Source organism: Zonotrichia leucophrys, chromosome 1A (assembly GCF_028769735.1).
Source record: "Zonotrichia leucophrys gambelii isolate GWCS_2022_RI chromosome 1A, RI_Zleu_2.0, whole genome shotgun sequence".
Lineage (NCBI taxonomy): Eukaryota > Metazoa > Chordata > Aves > Passeriformes > Passerellidae > Zonotrichia > Zonotrichia leucophrys.
This window is the reverse complement of record NC_088170.1, coordinates 27,438,357-27,454,005: the sequence shown is the minus strand read 5'-3', so window position 1 is coordinate 27,454,005 and position 15,649 is coordinate 27,438,357. Positions and strand designations below refer to the sequence as shown.

Here is a 15,649-nt window from a genome sequence, read left to right as displayed (position 1 = left end):
TGTGTTGTCTGCTCTCATCTGTTTGTAATTTAATTTCAACCAATAGCTCTTGTGATGCAATTAAATGATCATTGAATTAATATCTGAGACACGAAGAGCTATGCAGAATTCCTCACTTACCTCTTCAGAAAAAATCTGCTAACTTTTTTTATTAAACAAAGCATAACCACTAAAATAAAAAAATGGAGGCAGCACAAAATCTGGACATTTACAAAACCACTGCAAAATTCAAAACCAAAAGGAATGGATTATTTTTCCCAATAGAAGTGTACGATCTCTGTCAAAGAAATGGCCCATTTGAACATTGTTGTCGACAGAGATGGCCCAGTCAATGGATGTAAATAATAGATTTTGGACAAGTGAAACATACAGCTGTCATTGGCTTTGAAGAGATGTTTGTTTTCTTTTAAAAGCATGATATTTTAAAATGTTAATCATTTTACATAATATTGACAAAATTTTCCAGAATTACTAAAGACTTTGAGAGTTTTTCCACCTGTGTTCCCCAATTTATGATGGTACCAGAAGAGCCTTAAATTTGGAAAAGATAAGGTTTCAAAAGCTATCTTTCTATAAAGTCATCGTCAGGTGGACAGACTGAAGTCACTAGTCAATTCGGAAGACTCAAATCTGCAGCCTTTTATTTTTAAGGATCCTGTTTACCAACTGTGACTAATATCTATAAAAACCTTATCAACAGTGTAAGAAATTTCTTTTTGTGCAGCGGCTAATATTGAAGATCCATATTGATCGATTTGAGTTGGACTTTACCCATGGTTATACCAGATTTTCAAAGAATTCTATTTTACCAGTGGACAACAGTGGGAACCTACAGTTTGAAGACTACCTCCATCCATATTGTACCAGTTTGACCAGGCTGAGCAGTTTGAAACCTCAGGAAGTCCCTGGACACGAACCATTGGACAAAAGAGCTCTGTGGCAGATGAAGCAGGGTGGGTGACCTGGAAAATGCTGATCATGACCCACGCAGATCAAGGTGTCAGGGAGCCAGAAGCTTCTTGTACAACTTGTTTTACCGACTGCCTGCACAAGGGGGTGCTTTGAAACAAGCAATGCTTACCTACCCGACCTAGCAAAAGCTATGGGTTTAAGGACAATGAATATGTGTGTAAACTTTCTGGTGTTTCAGTGCTATTTTCTTTGTTCTACTCCTCTGGGAAAATACAGAATACTTATTTTGAAGAAGCTGTCATGAATGTCTAAGTGATTTGGGTGATTCTACAAAGCTCTTAAAGACAAATCTATAAGAGGGGATTTGCTGAGTAGCAGTTAGTAAATAAGGTCTTGAATTAGTGTTATTGATCCAATCCAAAGTATGCTCTAGGACTTTAGTGAGAAATGCAGGAATGAAGCCTATTTGCAAAAGAAGAGTGTAGAGAAAAAGAAACACATGGCTTACTCCTGGGCAACAGCAGGGCACTGAAAGAAGTAAGCTCTAGGAATGTGTTGAATCAAGGCATTTTGAGTACCAATTTTGCATACTTCACTCATGCTGAACAACAGCCAGACACGGATGCAGATAAATGTGAGCTCTCTTATCTCTCTCTTTGCCTCCTTCCACTAATGCCAGTGTTATGTGCATGTTGTGGGTCATTTGATGCACTTGATACATTTCACAAATAAAGCAACTGCAATGCTCTTAGATTATCATTTTACTTTGGGCTTAGGAGTCTGCTTACAAGGCTTATCTTCAGACCATACCCATAGGTTGTGCTCGTACTCATGTTCTGCAGCAGTCTGTGAGGGCACAATGGACACAGTGGGAATACACATTCCCAGAGGTCACCTAGTGATGCTCCAGCTGCAAAAGGCAATTTGCCCATGAGAGCCAACCTAATCCAAAGCACTGCCCCTACAAACCTCGAGTCCTCAGGACTGACTGCTTCATTTCACTGACTTGCTTCTGCTGAGCTGCACTAGGTACAGCTTGTGTCCCAACCTGTCATTAAATCTTGGTCCTTTGAGCATGCTAGATTCTAAGGGAAGGATGTATTACTGACTTATTCAATTTAAGAACTACAAATTTTGTCGTTTATATAAAGACATACTTGGGGAGGTACAGGCCTTGGGTCTAAAACTGACATTTCCATGAGATGATCTAAAATTATCAAATGCCTTGGAGGACATCTGACTGCAGAGGAAAGACTTTAAGGGGGAAGTCACAAAACGTGTAATAGCATCAAAGTGCTGCACTCTGAGAAAGAGAATAAAATCCTTAATCCTAATGATTTTCTTCCCTTTCTGAGTGCAATGTCAGAAGAAACTTTACCAACTTAGATCACAAATAGAAGGAAGGTCAATGAAGAACTGAAGAGAAGAACTGAATTAAAAAGTGAAGACTCCCATACCAAAAATACTGTTCACCAAAAATTCCCAATTAAGCAATTAAGCAGCCCCACTTAAACTGTGACAGCAAAGGACTATCAGATGATGGCAGCTTCCATGTTATTCAGGCCCATAGCATGTTGGAATTGATAAATATTAATAATCTATGTTTCAGAGGGGGCATGATGGTTAATAGGAAGCTGCAACTACCAAATAGCTGTATGTGAAGCACATTGCTGTAATCTAAAGCTCTGGTAGCCTGAATATGGGCTCACTGGCAGTTTTAGTTTATGAAACTATTTTTTTCTTAGCTTTTTGCACTTACAGCTTCTAATCAGGGAGGAAATTTCATACGTAGCCATATTCAGACTTTTTGTAAAGAAATTCTCCAGGGACCACGTTCTGGAAATCAACTTGACATTGATTAGAAGCTACTTATAGAAAATGTCCTGAAAGCAAGGACCCAGGTAAAAGATACCACTGTGATAGCAGAAGGAATACAAAGGTGATCAATGCAAAGAAAAGAAATGCTAAAACATGGTAAAATGACTCAGGAAAGACAAAAAGTGAAAATACATACTTGCATGTGGTGATAATTTAAATACTAGCATTCAGGCTTACATAGCCACATTTCCACCCCAGACACTCTCCTGCGTGACCTCTTGATTTAACAGCATGCTTGCAAAATATTACTTTTACTTTCTTATATTCACTCTAACATTTCTTTCTTCTGTTTAAAGTTCACACTGCTACCTGTGACCCATCACTAGAAAGAACCATCACAAAACAACTTAATGAGTGCACTCATGCTCATATTTCTCCCCTCTATTTTTTGAGCATGTGCAGTTGCATAAGACTCTCTCTATGAATAGTTTATGGAAGTTACTGAAGCCTTAACTTTACTAAAAGAGGTACATTCTGACAGTGAAAGATCTCCACAAAAAATAACAGTCTGTGGAAGTGCACTGATCAGATGAGTTCACTGACTGAATATACCTCTGCCTATTGCTTTTTAGACATTATCATGCAAGATTATGCAAAATTTCTATGACTGAACATTCCATTCTTTGCAAACAAATCCACACTGAATTCAGCAGTAATCCCTGATACACATACAAATTTAGCCAAGGTGCTTGGGCTGTTTAAGACTATGATGTGTCTACTGTATGCTCAAAAACTGGAAATCAAAATGCATAAAAGAACTAAGATATTTACCTGAGGGCAAAACCACACCTACTATTGTAATTTGCAGGTCATTTATATTTATTACTGCTGGTATGAATTCACCTTTTACAGCATGTGTTATGTTCTGTCAAAGTAAAACACAATCACCCAACACTGTATCTTCTTCCTGCAGAGCACAACTATTTGTCTGTGCTCCTCCCTCTTTAATGTGTTTTGCTCCTTCTCTCCTCCAGTTCCTCACTGCTCAGTCTCATCAGCTCCTCTGCCCCTCCTCTCTGGAGACACATGGGGGAGAAAGCAAGAGAAAGCAAGATGGGAGAGTCCAGATGAGACAGGATGGTGCAGCAGCCAGAGGGAGGAAGTAAAGCTGCTGAGATATCTCCTTCTTGAAGGAAGTACCCCAGAGAGATTGGCCTTCAAAGGCTTTCAAGCTTTAATGTCAGGTTTCATCTGTATAAATATTACAATGAAAACAGCTCCTCTGTTAACTTCCACATTCCCCTTCACCCCCAATCAAAATGCGACAGAGTAAAAGCAGAAGAGTGTTAGCACAGCCCTGTGCTCTGCTGGCTCTGTCACTGTCACGTGGGGCTGCTCTCTTGGGCTCATTTTCAGCTCAACTAAGGCACCACCTCTCTGGTGGCCAGATGGCTCCTCAGCAAGATCCCTCCTGTGGTCTCTGGCTGCCCTTCCCAGCAGTGCCATGCTTCTGCAGGGATGTCAGCTCTCCTCTTACCCTTTCACAGCTCTCAGCCCTCCTGCAGGCTCCTGCTTCCCACTTCCTCCAGCAAATACAGCAATTTCTTCCATTGCCCTCTATGAAAGATGATACACTGCACCTGGCACACAGGGACCCACAATAGACACCAGCAGCCCAGCCTCCTGCTGGATGGCATGTCCCTTGGGAATGACTGGAATGCTGGCCAGTGAGACAAATAGAACAGCTCCCCTTTCCAGCAAAACCTCTAGGTCACTTCATACAGAAAACAGTGTAGGGAAAGGAATGACTTTGGGAAATATGCCTTCCACTCCAGTAAGGTGGCTGTAGCCAGGTGAGGGCAGGTCTCCTCCCAGGTGACCAATGACAAGATGAGAGGACACAGCCTCAAGCTGCACCAGGGCTAGGCATCAGAAAAAAATTCTTCACAGAAAGAGTGCTTCAGCATTGGAATGGGCTGCACAGGGATGTGGTTGAGTCACCATCCCTGGAGGTGTTTAAAAAAGAATTGATGAGGTACTCAGGGCCATGGTTTAGCTGATAAGGTAATGTTGGGTCACAGGTCAGATTCAGCAAACTCAAAGGTCTTTTCCAGCCTAGTTTACTCTGTGATTCTGTGAGATAATATTTTTAGAATGATTACTCTTATTGGCTCATATATCTGTTGCCACTAAACTTTTAAAATAAAAAATGAGTTCAGCATCTAGAAGTTACCAGAGACAGTACTGGGGCACCCTGAGCAGGTGGGAAAGATGAAGAAGGCTGGAGCCTCCAACCATATCTGGAAGCCAGAGAGATTTGCTGAGTACTCTTCACAAACTATGTAGTAACAACAGCTGAGGCCAAATACTTCATTGACAAGGGACAAAATAATCCATGAGGCTAATATTCAACCATGACAAACAAATATGTAGAAGTCTGAGATGACTGCTTTCCATCATGTGAACAATTCTGTTCTGTGGTTAAAATGATGCTTTAAGTTTTAGTTTTCAGTTTTCCAGATTCTGTACTGCAGCAGTAGATAACTCTGAACTTCATATAAAGTATTAACACGTTCTCCTCACAGTTTAGTTAGACAAAACAATCCTTTTCCAGCCCGAGACCCAAGAACAGCTTGGGTCAAAAGCTACAGCTTCAGGCTCAAAAGTTATAAACAGTGAATTGAGAAGAGCAATCTGGGTGAATGGGACTTCATAATCTGAAGCTTAACCCTAATATGTAAGTGGACCAAAGCTTATAAAAGTCTAAAAACTTGTGATCCATTGTCCATCTTGGGTGTAGCCTTGGCCTGGCTCTTGTACTGCCCAAGTTGTATCCTTTGAAGGCCTTTTAATAAATACCTACTTTATTCCTTTAACTCTCTGGCCTCTGTTCTAGGTGGCCTCTCAAGGCATTAAAACCACCTTTCACTTTTCTTGTGATATCCACAATATATTGAACCTCAAAAGACTGTAGGAAAATAAGACAATAAAAAAAAATTGACTTGGAACTGGAAGTTTCAAAGGTACAAAATACTCCAGTTGCATCAATCCCAGGACTCAAAAATCAAGAGAATAAGCCTCAAAAATAATGAATCTGATGGGAAAAATAAATTATGCTTATGTATGTTTGATTTTCTTGTTTATTCTTTTTTGCCTATACATCTTTGATTTAATTGTTTGCAATGGACACTGGTCTTATACTCCTTTTCAGTTTGTATCATATTTTCCTGGTTTGCCCTATGAAAATGAGGGTCAGTCATGTATTTAAATGTTTGAAAGTGGAATCACATTTCTTGTATTCTAGAATTAGTCATGCATACTACATAGGAATATTGTAAATTCCTACATTAAGTATGAACTCCCCTGCCTAGAAAGAAAGAGATAATTTGCATACCCTTTTTATAAAGTACTATGCAGGGGTAAAGTCCTTTAAAAGAGGAACAGATTTGTGAATTATGACAAGATGAACTTATAGAAACTCCGTGTTTGCCAATGTTCTATTAACATATACAATATTAACACAGGATGCTATTACACAATGACAGGATTAAAGGACAATAACTACTATAAAAAGATAACAAATACTTGAATAGTACATAAATTTCCCAGTGAAAGTAAGAAATAACTTTATTTCTTTCTGGTAGTTAATATTACCTTAAAAGTTCTCAAATAGAAAATTGCTCATATTCACCAGCAATTTTCACTGATAGACCACAAAGTGTTCTTATAAAGGAGGTAGGTATTTGAACTTCACAGGTGGAGACACGCATACATACAAAATAAAATTACCTTGGTTAGAACACAGAAAACAGTGGGGGAGCATCAGAGCAGCAAAGTTCATGTCAAGTGCAGGTCCTAGTCACCCAGCCACAAGCACAGGGAGCTATGGGCTGGAGGATGCCATGCACATGGCGCAAGCATGGGCAACCTTGGACACCACCAGAGCAGCACCCTGGGGTGCATGCACACAGCTTGGGGCCCTGCTAGCACAAAGGCCACCCAAACTCACTGCCAGAATGAACCCCTCCAGCACACCAAATCATCAGCAGTGTGGGCCCTGTAAGGCAGCAGAACCATACACACAACAGAGGTGCCCTATATCCTAGCATCAGCCCCTTAAGGCTGCAGTCTTTCTAACACATCTCATTGGCACCTCAGCTACCGCAGTGCCAGGAGCCTTGCTCAGCCCTTAGGGCACCTGCTCCTCTCTGCTCTTTCCCAAGCAGCAAGTCAGAGGACCACTTTCAGATTTTGGCATGAATGTTTCATACAAAAGAGTGATGCTGCTGAGAAGGACAGGAACACGGCACTTCCTACCCTGGTGAAACAGTTACTATCTGTAGGGTAGTTACTGTGCCACAGAGAACCTCATGACATGCCTTGCTCTGAAAATGTTCCAGCCTTGTGGAAGCCTTTGGGACCTTAAAACTTAATTTTATCATTATAGATCTGTAGCACAAAGAAAGAGATTTGAGTTTCATTTGTCTTGCTCTGCTACTGTGGTGCAGCAACTGTGGATAGATTCTAGGTGCCTGCCAAAGCTGCTCTATCCCCTCTCTTCTCAGCTGGGCAGAGGAAGGTCCTGGGTCAAGATAAGGACATGGAAAAATCACTCACCCATTACTGTTGTAAAACAGACTCAGCTTGGGGAAATTAATTTAATTTATTACCAATCAAGAAAGGTATGATAAATAAAACAAAATATTAAAACACCTGCCCTCCACCCCTCCCTTCTTTGTGGGATCAACATTTCTCCTAACATTCTCTACCTCCTCCTCCTCTATAGCGCAGGGGGACAGAAAATGGGATTTGCAGTCAGTCAATCACACATCTCTACCCTACTTTGGACTCCTGCAGGGGGAAGACTCCTCACACTTCTCTCTTGCTACAACATGGGGTCGATGCCATGGGAGACAGTCCTGCACAACCTTCTCTAATACATGTTCTTCCCACAGGCTGCAGATGTTCACAAACTGCTCCAGCACGGTCCCTCCCTCAGGGTGCAGTCCTTCAGGAGCACACTGCTTTGGTGTAGATCCTCCATGGGGCCACCAGTCCTGCCAGCAAACCTGCTCAGCAAACAGCTCCTTCCAGAACTCTGCTGAAGCTCAGGCTTCCCAAGGGGTCACAACTTCCTTCAGGCCTCCACCTACTCCAATGCAGGGGCCTCCCCAGGCTGCAAGTGGATCTCTGTTCCTCCATGGACCTCCATGTACTGCAGGGTCACATCCTGTCCCACCATGAGCTACACCACGGGCTGCAGGGGAATCTCTGCTCCAGTGCCTGGGGCACCTCCTCCCCTCTGCCCAGACCTCAGGGTCTACTTCTTACTTGAAGCTTTAGAAACAATCTTTTTTCCTTCCTGATTCCTGATTGCCATTTTATTATCCAGACAGCAATACTGTAACCAGAATACACACACTAAGATGAAGCACTGAATTATGGGATACCACAGAGTAAAAAGAATTCCCTCTTGACACATACCAAACTGATGAACCTGCCTGTAGAAACAGGTCTCCTGTTCCTTAGCTTTGTTGGCAGTTCAGATTTCAATTTCTCACCTAATTAAAAAATTTGGTTGAATTATCAGTGAAATGTACTGCCTCTCCATATGAAATCAGGTCAAATGTTAAAATGTAAAGTACTTCTATTTTGTAAACAATCAAATTCTCTTCATAAAGTATGACAGCCTCTCCTTTAGAACTGTGTCTTTTGCCTCCATCCATTACACAGACCAGGAGAGCTATATAGTGACATTGAACAGATACTAAGCAGGTTCTTATGTCTGTTTTTATCCAACCCTTGAAAAGGTCTGTGATGAACTGGTTTCTTTGTCCCTCTGAAAGGTAAGATAAAGACAGATTAAAAAGATTCTTCTACAGCCCGGAATGCATTGTACATGTCTTCCACTCATTAAAGAAACAGATTCTGCATTCTGCAGTTAAGGATTTTGGGAACAGTTAATTACAAAAATTTATTAATACTTTCAGACATAAAAGCCTTTGTTGGTTTTTCTTTTTTTTTCAAATAGGTTCAACAGGAATAATTCACATACTTAAGTATAGTAAACAGTGAGAAAGATCCATTTTTAATAGGCTGGGGACCTTTTTCTACAGTGTCCAGAATGATTTACCAAAAATTAATTGCATGGTTGTAGTACTGATAAATCAATTATAAAAACAGTCAAGGAGCAAATCAAAACCAATCTTCTTCTTCCAGAGAGAATTATGTTAGTACAATTGCAGTACGTAGGCAGCAATTGACCATATAAGAAGGCACATTTCTTTCTGTGACAGGAATGTACCTCAAAAAGCATATTCCCTGTGCTGCCCAGTAGTGTATGCTCAGTAAAAACAACCAAATATCTGCATTTTTTGATCTGTTATTTTAAATGTACAGCTAAAACTTTGAACAAGATTCTTTCATTAAATATTATCTTTATTAATAGACATTCATTTGTGTGTGGGTAGTGCCTACAGGCACTGACTCAGAAAAAGTGCCTCAGCAGATCAGCCACTGCACACAGATGAAATAAAAGGACAATCTTGCCTGAGAGGCTTTTCAGTGAAAGGGCCCAAACCTGTGGGGTGGGCACGTGCCCATCTTGGTCTGACTCCCCACAAGAGCTGTGCCCTTGTCCAACCATCAGCCTACAAAGATGCACCAGATGTGCCCACTGCCAGATCCAGTGGGTCCAAGCACATCACAGAGCTCCCTGTGCACGACCCTTGCTAAATAGCCCTTCTATTCTTCTCACCAAGATCCTCCTAGATCCTGTCCCCCTAGGACATGAAAGCCCTCTTTCTGGAGAGAAACCACCCACACAGCTTGGCAGCTCCAGGCCAAGCTTATGGCTATGGCTGGGCCCTGAAACAGAGGACACAGCAAATGAAGCAGCTCTCTTTGCCAGGACCCTCCAAAAGAAGTGCCTAAGCTGACTGTGCTATTGAGGCACTTGCAGTTTGCTCCAGATTAAGACTATATAGTCTTGTCTATTTTTTTTTGCACAAATGGTTGTATGGCAAGCACAGTCCCACTGAAAGTTCAGTGTGAGATTAAATTCCCTGTCCCTAGTCACCCTGACTGAAAGATCACACATAGTTCATAATTTTTGTTTATAGTTTGGCTGTAATACCAGCATTGGTCCTTAGGTGCTGCAGGTAAACTAGCATGAGCCACACACATGTTCATGGGGATCATCAATAAGGTGCACTCTTTTTGGTTCAGTGTCCTCTCAAATCTGAATGCAAGTGGGTGCTAAGATTGCCAGGTAATCACGGTCTTGGTGCATGGCCAGCAATGCCTGAGGTGCAGCATCCACAGGCGAGAGCTCAGACCATGTACCAGCCACAGAAAGAGGGAGAGCAGGGTGCTGGAGTTGGACTGAGCTATTCCACCTCAGAATGGCTCGGCTCACCGCAGCAGAACTAAGCCAGGCTGGTTGCAGTAGCATATGTGCATTTTTCCAAGGGACATCAGATTGTACATCAACAGTATCAATCATGCAGGGCATGCAGGAAATTCCTGGCAGGCATTCTGCTCAGCTCATGGACAGGACACCGCTTCATGAGACTGGGGCATAACGCTGTGGGCTCTGCTGCACTGGTTTATGATGTGTGCCTGGTCAGGGCAGCTGGGCCATCTGCTCTGCAGTGTGGGCTGCCAGACTGCCTGGGGGTGTGTGCTGAAGGATTCAGTGGTCCCAGGCTGGCACCTCAGGCATTCAAACTAAAATCTTTTCATGACCTCTATCTATTAAGCAGAGGTGCTGCTTTGGGATATTTATACCAGTTTTTCAAATTTCAAGAGAACAGGTACAAACAGACCAGCTATCCTAAGCCTCATCCTCGTGCTGGGATGGAAAGACAAACCCATTCTTGTGTCACACCTCATGTCTGTTTAAAAAAAGCACCACAAAAGACAAATCCCTTTGCTCCTTCCTTGCTAAGATAAACTTGCCAAGAAAGCACCACTGGTACAAATGCACACAAGAGCTTTTGCAGCTCTCTGCTCTGTTCCACTAGCACACTGTTATTATCATGATGTGCATAAGAATACATATTATAAAAATACAATTTTGTGGAATCTGCATGTTATTAGACACTTATACAGTTAATATAGAAAAATGAAATGAAATTTAATCTGGTTATTCACAGACTGTATACAACTCAAATCCCTCAGACAAAATGTTTTCACCTGCTATTTAATAAAAAAGCAGGCTTTGACCTTTCTTTCTCTTTTAATGTGCTCATTTTAATTTTAAAAGACTGAAGCAAAGAATCTAGACGTGGGTTGAGCCCTTGCCTAGTATTTTGACCTCCTTTATTTTGAAAGAAGCTATCAAGGTTCCAAGCTTATATCAGCAGTGGCCTTTGTCAGAAAAAATCTATTTTCAAGGTATGCTTAAGGTTAATAGCCATGTTGCTTTTCTTTTTCAGAAGCTCATTTAGCAGCACAATTATGATGACAATGATGATGATTGATTACTAACTTCTGTCTTTTTGCACAAAAAGCACCATTCCTGACTGGATAACCATAAATGCTGTAATGATCATTAACGTTGTTGCAGGAACCACTGCCAAAGTGATAAATAGATTTGGTTTACATTAGCTACCAGTCTAAAAGCATCATTTGACCTCATTAATAGATCGAATAAAATCTGGAATCATGCTCCACAAGAAGACTGTCCTTTTTAGAACAAGAACTCCATGGCTTTTTTTCTGATCTCCATAAATATAAGAGCGGAAATTTTGTACCATTGTAAGGTCACAATTCTCTCCAAAACACTCAGTGCAAATGCTGGGCATTCAAGTTTGTCGTAATTCTTCAGTCTGGAAGAAACTTAAACTGTTCCTGGGAGGCATTAAAAGATACCTGTACAAGACCAGTGAATCTGCATTTCTTGTAAAAGTGGTCAGCTTGCTGAAGGAACCAAGGACATATTTATGCATAGAGGTCTGTAAATTTCATGTTAGTACACTGAAATTGCCCCCATATTATATGCTTGATGTACAGACACAGCATTTTAGATGTGTGAAAAGACAAAGATGCAGACTACATTTGATGCCTCAATCCACAGTGACTACATGCTACAGCTTCTTTTTTTGTTCATCTTTAAGGTACATGTATAACACACTCCTCACTGCTGCTGTACTTCTCATTTTGCCTACCTAGCAATGTCAGAAGTTCATAAATCAGCATACCTGGAATATGTTTTATTTCATACTGTGCCTTAGCCTTCTGCTAATTAGCCTAAATAATTAGTTTACATGAGCTCTAGTTAGGTCTTTTATTCAGCTGGGCCATGAGTGTGTGTTATAACTGCTATAGCTGTAACTCAAAGTGATAGTTTTAGTTTCACATTCAGATGATGTGGATCTGAAAAAAGCCTGGGAAAGACTGTTTTATAGCTCACATATCATCCTGAAGGACAGCACTACATATTCTTGTACAGTGAAGATTAATAGAGCTAGTTTGTACCAATACTTTTTTGGTGGTCTTGTCAAGTGAAAACAACTACTATCAGTATGTCTCTTAAGAGACATAAACTACTATCAGTATGTCTCTTAAGAGACATTTTCTCCCTAAAAATCTCACCCACTATTTTGATCACCCTTTTAAAAAAGTGACTGTAAAGTAGAGGGTGGAGTATGAATATGCTAAGGACAGCAGAGGAACCATGAAAAAGAAGACTTTTCATCAACTTCTGCATTTTATTTGGTGATTGCTGCTGATTCTAAAATTCAATAATGTTGACAATGGGAACCAGAAATCTGTTCTCCCCTCTGATTTTAGCCTTTAGTTTGAATTATTTCCTACACAATGCCATGACTTATAGCATGAGTTAGAAATGCAGTCATAAATTAAAGCTTCTGGCTGGATGAAGGAATTTAATCTGAGTCTCTTAATTTCCTGGAGGAACACTCAAACTATAAGATATATTTATATATATTTATGTATATATTTATATATATTAAGAGTGGTGAGCTGTGCTACCAGTTTCATATAGGAAGACCCAGCCTTGTTTTTCTCCTACCCTCATTCACCCAAAACAAGGACTGTAGGCATCTGTCCTTCAAAGGGATTTTAATTCCCCACTGTTAAGTGGGCAGGTTTACCAGTTTGCTGCTCTGAGACATGTGTAAGGGATTTCAGATGAAAACCTTCCATTTTAAATCCTGTATCTGGCTTGTTGCTGGACAGCCAGCCTGGGAGGCTTTTCATTGTTCTGAGACCCCATGACTCCCACCTGTGCTAAGTCTGAAGGCCAGCCATGTAATACTAAATGCAGGCTGCAAGGTTTTCTCAAATTATGTCAGTCATTCTTCCTGAATATGACAGAAATAAATAAATTCCCTCTCTCAGTACCAGACTCCACCTTTGATTATCTGCATTAGGTGTCAGGTTTGCCTTATGCTGCCCAAATGAAAAGCAGACACATTCTGGGCACTTACATCCCTTATGGGATCTAGTTATAGAAGCTCAGCTCACAGAAAGAGCCTCCTTTCCTCCATCCTATCGACCCTGACTGTGCTCAGCACAGATTGATCCTACAAGTATGTCCAGACCAGACTTTGCACTAAGTGAAGCTTTCCTGTAAGGGCACATTGAAAACTCAATGCTGAAATGTCACAGCTCCTTCCTGTAATTGGGAAGAGAATAGGAAATAAAACCATATGCGAGGTCTTAAAGTCAATTCTCAGACTTTCTTGTTTCATTTTGCTGCAGAAAACAGTCATCAGGGTCTGACTCTGAAGTTCTATACTTGACTTGAATCTACAGTCCTCTGGTTGACACCACTCCAAGTTCACTGCTTATCTTTGAATTGCTTTCTGAATGATTTGTTAGTTGCATAATCAGAGAATAGTGTTATGTTCCTTTTAACAACAGGAAGCAGCAGGCTTAAAGATCACAAAGAATGCCACTAAACCTCGAGAGCAATGAATTTAACACCAGACCCTGTGTCCTCTCCTGAGACAGGCATACATTTAATTACAAAATAAATTTTTTACTTTAGTAATATTTTGCTCCAGTATTTACAACCAACCTTAGAAGCTGCTCATGATGAACATATTTTCTTACTGCTATTTAAAACCCACTGCATTCCCTCATTTTCAAGAGGTCATCTCACTTACTAAAATCATTTAATTAAACCCTATTCTTCTTACTGGATTAATTTCATTGCTGCTAATCAGAGACTGAAACAAAAATCAAATCTTAACATTAGAAGCACACAGCAGAATTCTTGTTACTGTCTCTATATAAATACCTTTTAAAATGGATTTGAAGTGATTAATCTCTGGTTTGGCCAGAAAGGCAAATAAAAATTAGAAAGGAATGCCAGGGAATGCCTAGGAAAAACAATCACTCCTGGAATTAAAAGTCAGTTTGCTGAAATCAAGGGCTGTGTTTCTGGTGACTTCTGTCCAGTGAGTTATGTGTCCCAGGTTTCCAATTCTTCTAGCAAGTATTCTGCCATTAACTAAAGAAGCTCTCTCCTAATAAGAACTTTGCTACAGCTCATCAACCATTCTTTCAAACCTATGGCACCATCAGTAATGAACAATTAATCCTCTGCCTCCTCAGAACTGAGTTAAGCTTGGAACAGAGAGGAAAAAGCAGCGAAAGAAAATGGGTTCTGTGAAGCATGAAGAAATTAAAATAAAAACATGATAAAGAAAATAAACATTAATGGTAGATGAGCAATCAATAAAATCCACAGCTTGCAAAGATTGCCTTGGAAACTAAGTGCTCTGAAGGAATTTAAATAAGTATAAATGGAATCTGAGAAAGATTTATTTAAGAGTGAATTAATTCTTCAGCATATTTTCCTTTTTTACTTTCTTTGCATGATTGTCTCTTAGGCTACTTCATTTTCTGCATATGGTGCCACAGGACAGCAACAGATTTATTTCTAAGTTATATATATTCTTCCATAGTGATTATTCCAGCAAGAAAAATGTTAACACATTTAAATTAGTGCAAATGAGATAGTGGTTTGTTATTGGCTGAAAGTGCTTCAAAAAAGACTAATAGTGATACACAGATGCAACTTTGCATCTGCATTCTAATTAAAACTAATCTAATTAAATATGGTGCCTCGGCAAAGTTGCTTGAGCACTACAGAGAACACACAGAATTCCTTTTATAGTTGGATAGAGCTTCCAAGAGCAAGTGTGTCTGCCATTTCACTTCATTCGGAACCACTCTAATAGCAGGTGAGTAATCAGCAAATAAATTCTCCATGGCTGCCTTGGAATTGTTCACTCAGAGAGGCAGTGATAATGTATCCATAGATACAACAGCAATGGAGGCCACATGGAGGCATTGTCCTTTCATTATGCAAAACAATACAGCTGGAAAAAAGAAAAAAGCTTGAAGCCATAAGTCATCCTTTAGCCTCACTTATTAAGGAAGAATTCTACAAAAAAACCTACTTGTGCAAATGAGTTACATTACTGATGTGAGTTGTTCACAGCAAAGTCGGGCATCACCAAAACTTTGTCCTGTCTAGCTACTCCTTTTAAAATATTTTCTTTTCCCCTGGCAAATAAACATCCCACAGACATTGCATTCAGTAAGAAAATTTACTGCTCTCAACTGAAAATCTTCCATAAGCTATTCCAGCACTGAGATCTAAAATGGCAACAAGGTAATAAAATAATGTCTTTCCCTCTCAAAAAATTCAGTAAGAAATCTCATGTTGCAAAACTGTCTTAAAATGTTTAAACCAGCTATAGTCACAGGAAAGAACGCGAAAGGAGGACAAATCCCAATGAAGAGAAATTGTCATCACAACAGATTTCCATAAGGTATTCCAGTAGGAAAAAATATTCTGTGTTCTCACTTAAAGAAATAAATAATATTATAGATAATAGAGAACTATCTTGACCTATTACACTTAAATGATCTATGCTGA

The 15,649-nt window shown here is 40.2% G+C and overlaps 1 protein-coding gene and 1 long non-coding RNA gene across 4 annotated transcripts in view; one reads left to right on the top strand and one right to left on the bottom strand.

The window, feature by feature from the left end:
- The window catches only part of LOC135442315 (uncharacterized), a 114,215-nt gene extending 106,372 nt beyond the window's left edge, over nt 1-7,843 (top strand). The window contains exon 3 of the long non-coding RNA XR_010438658.1: nt 7,686-7,843. This is a non-coding gene — a long non-coding RNA (uncharacterized LOC135442315). The remainder of the gene's footprint in view (nt 1-7,685) is intronic.
- Nucleotides 1-15,649, bottom strand: part of SYT1 (synaptotagmin 1) — a 334,811-nt gene that overhangs the window by 91,083 nt on the left and 228,079 nt on the right. The gene's annotated exons all lie outside the window — the stretch shown is intronic.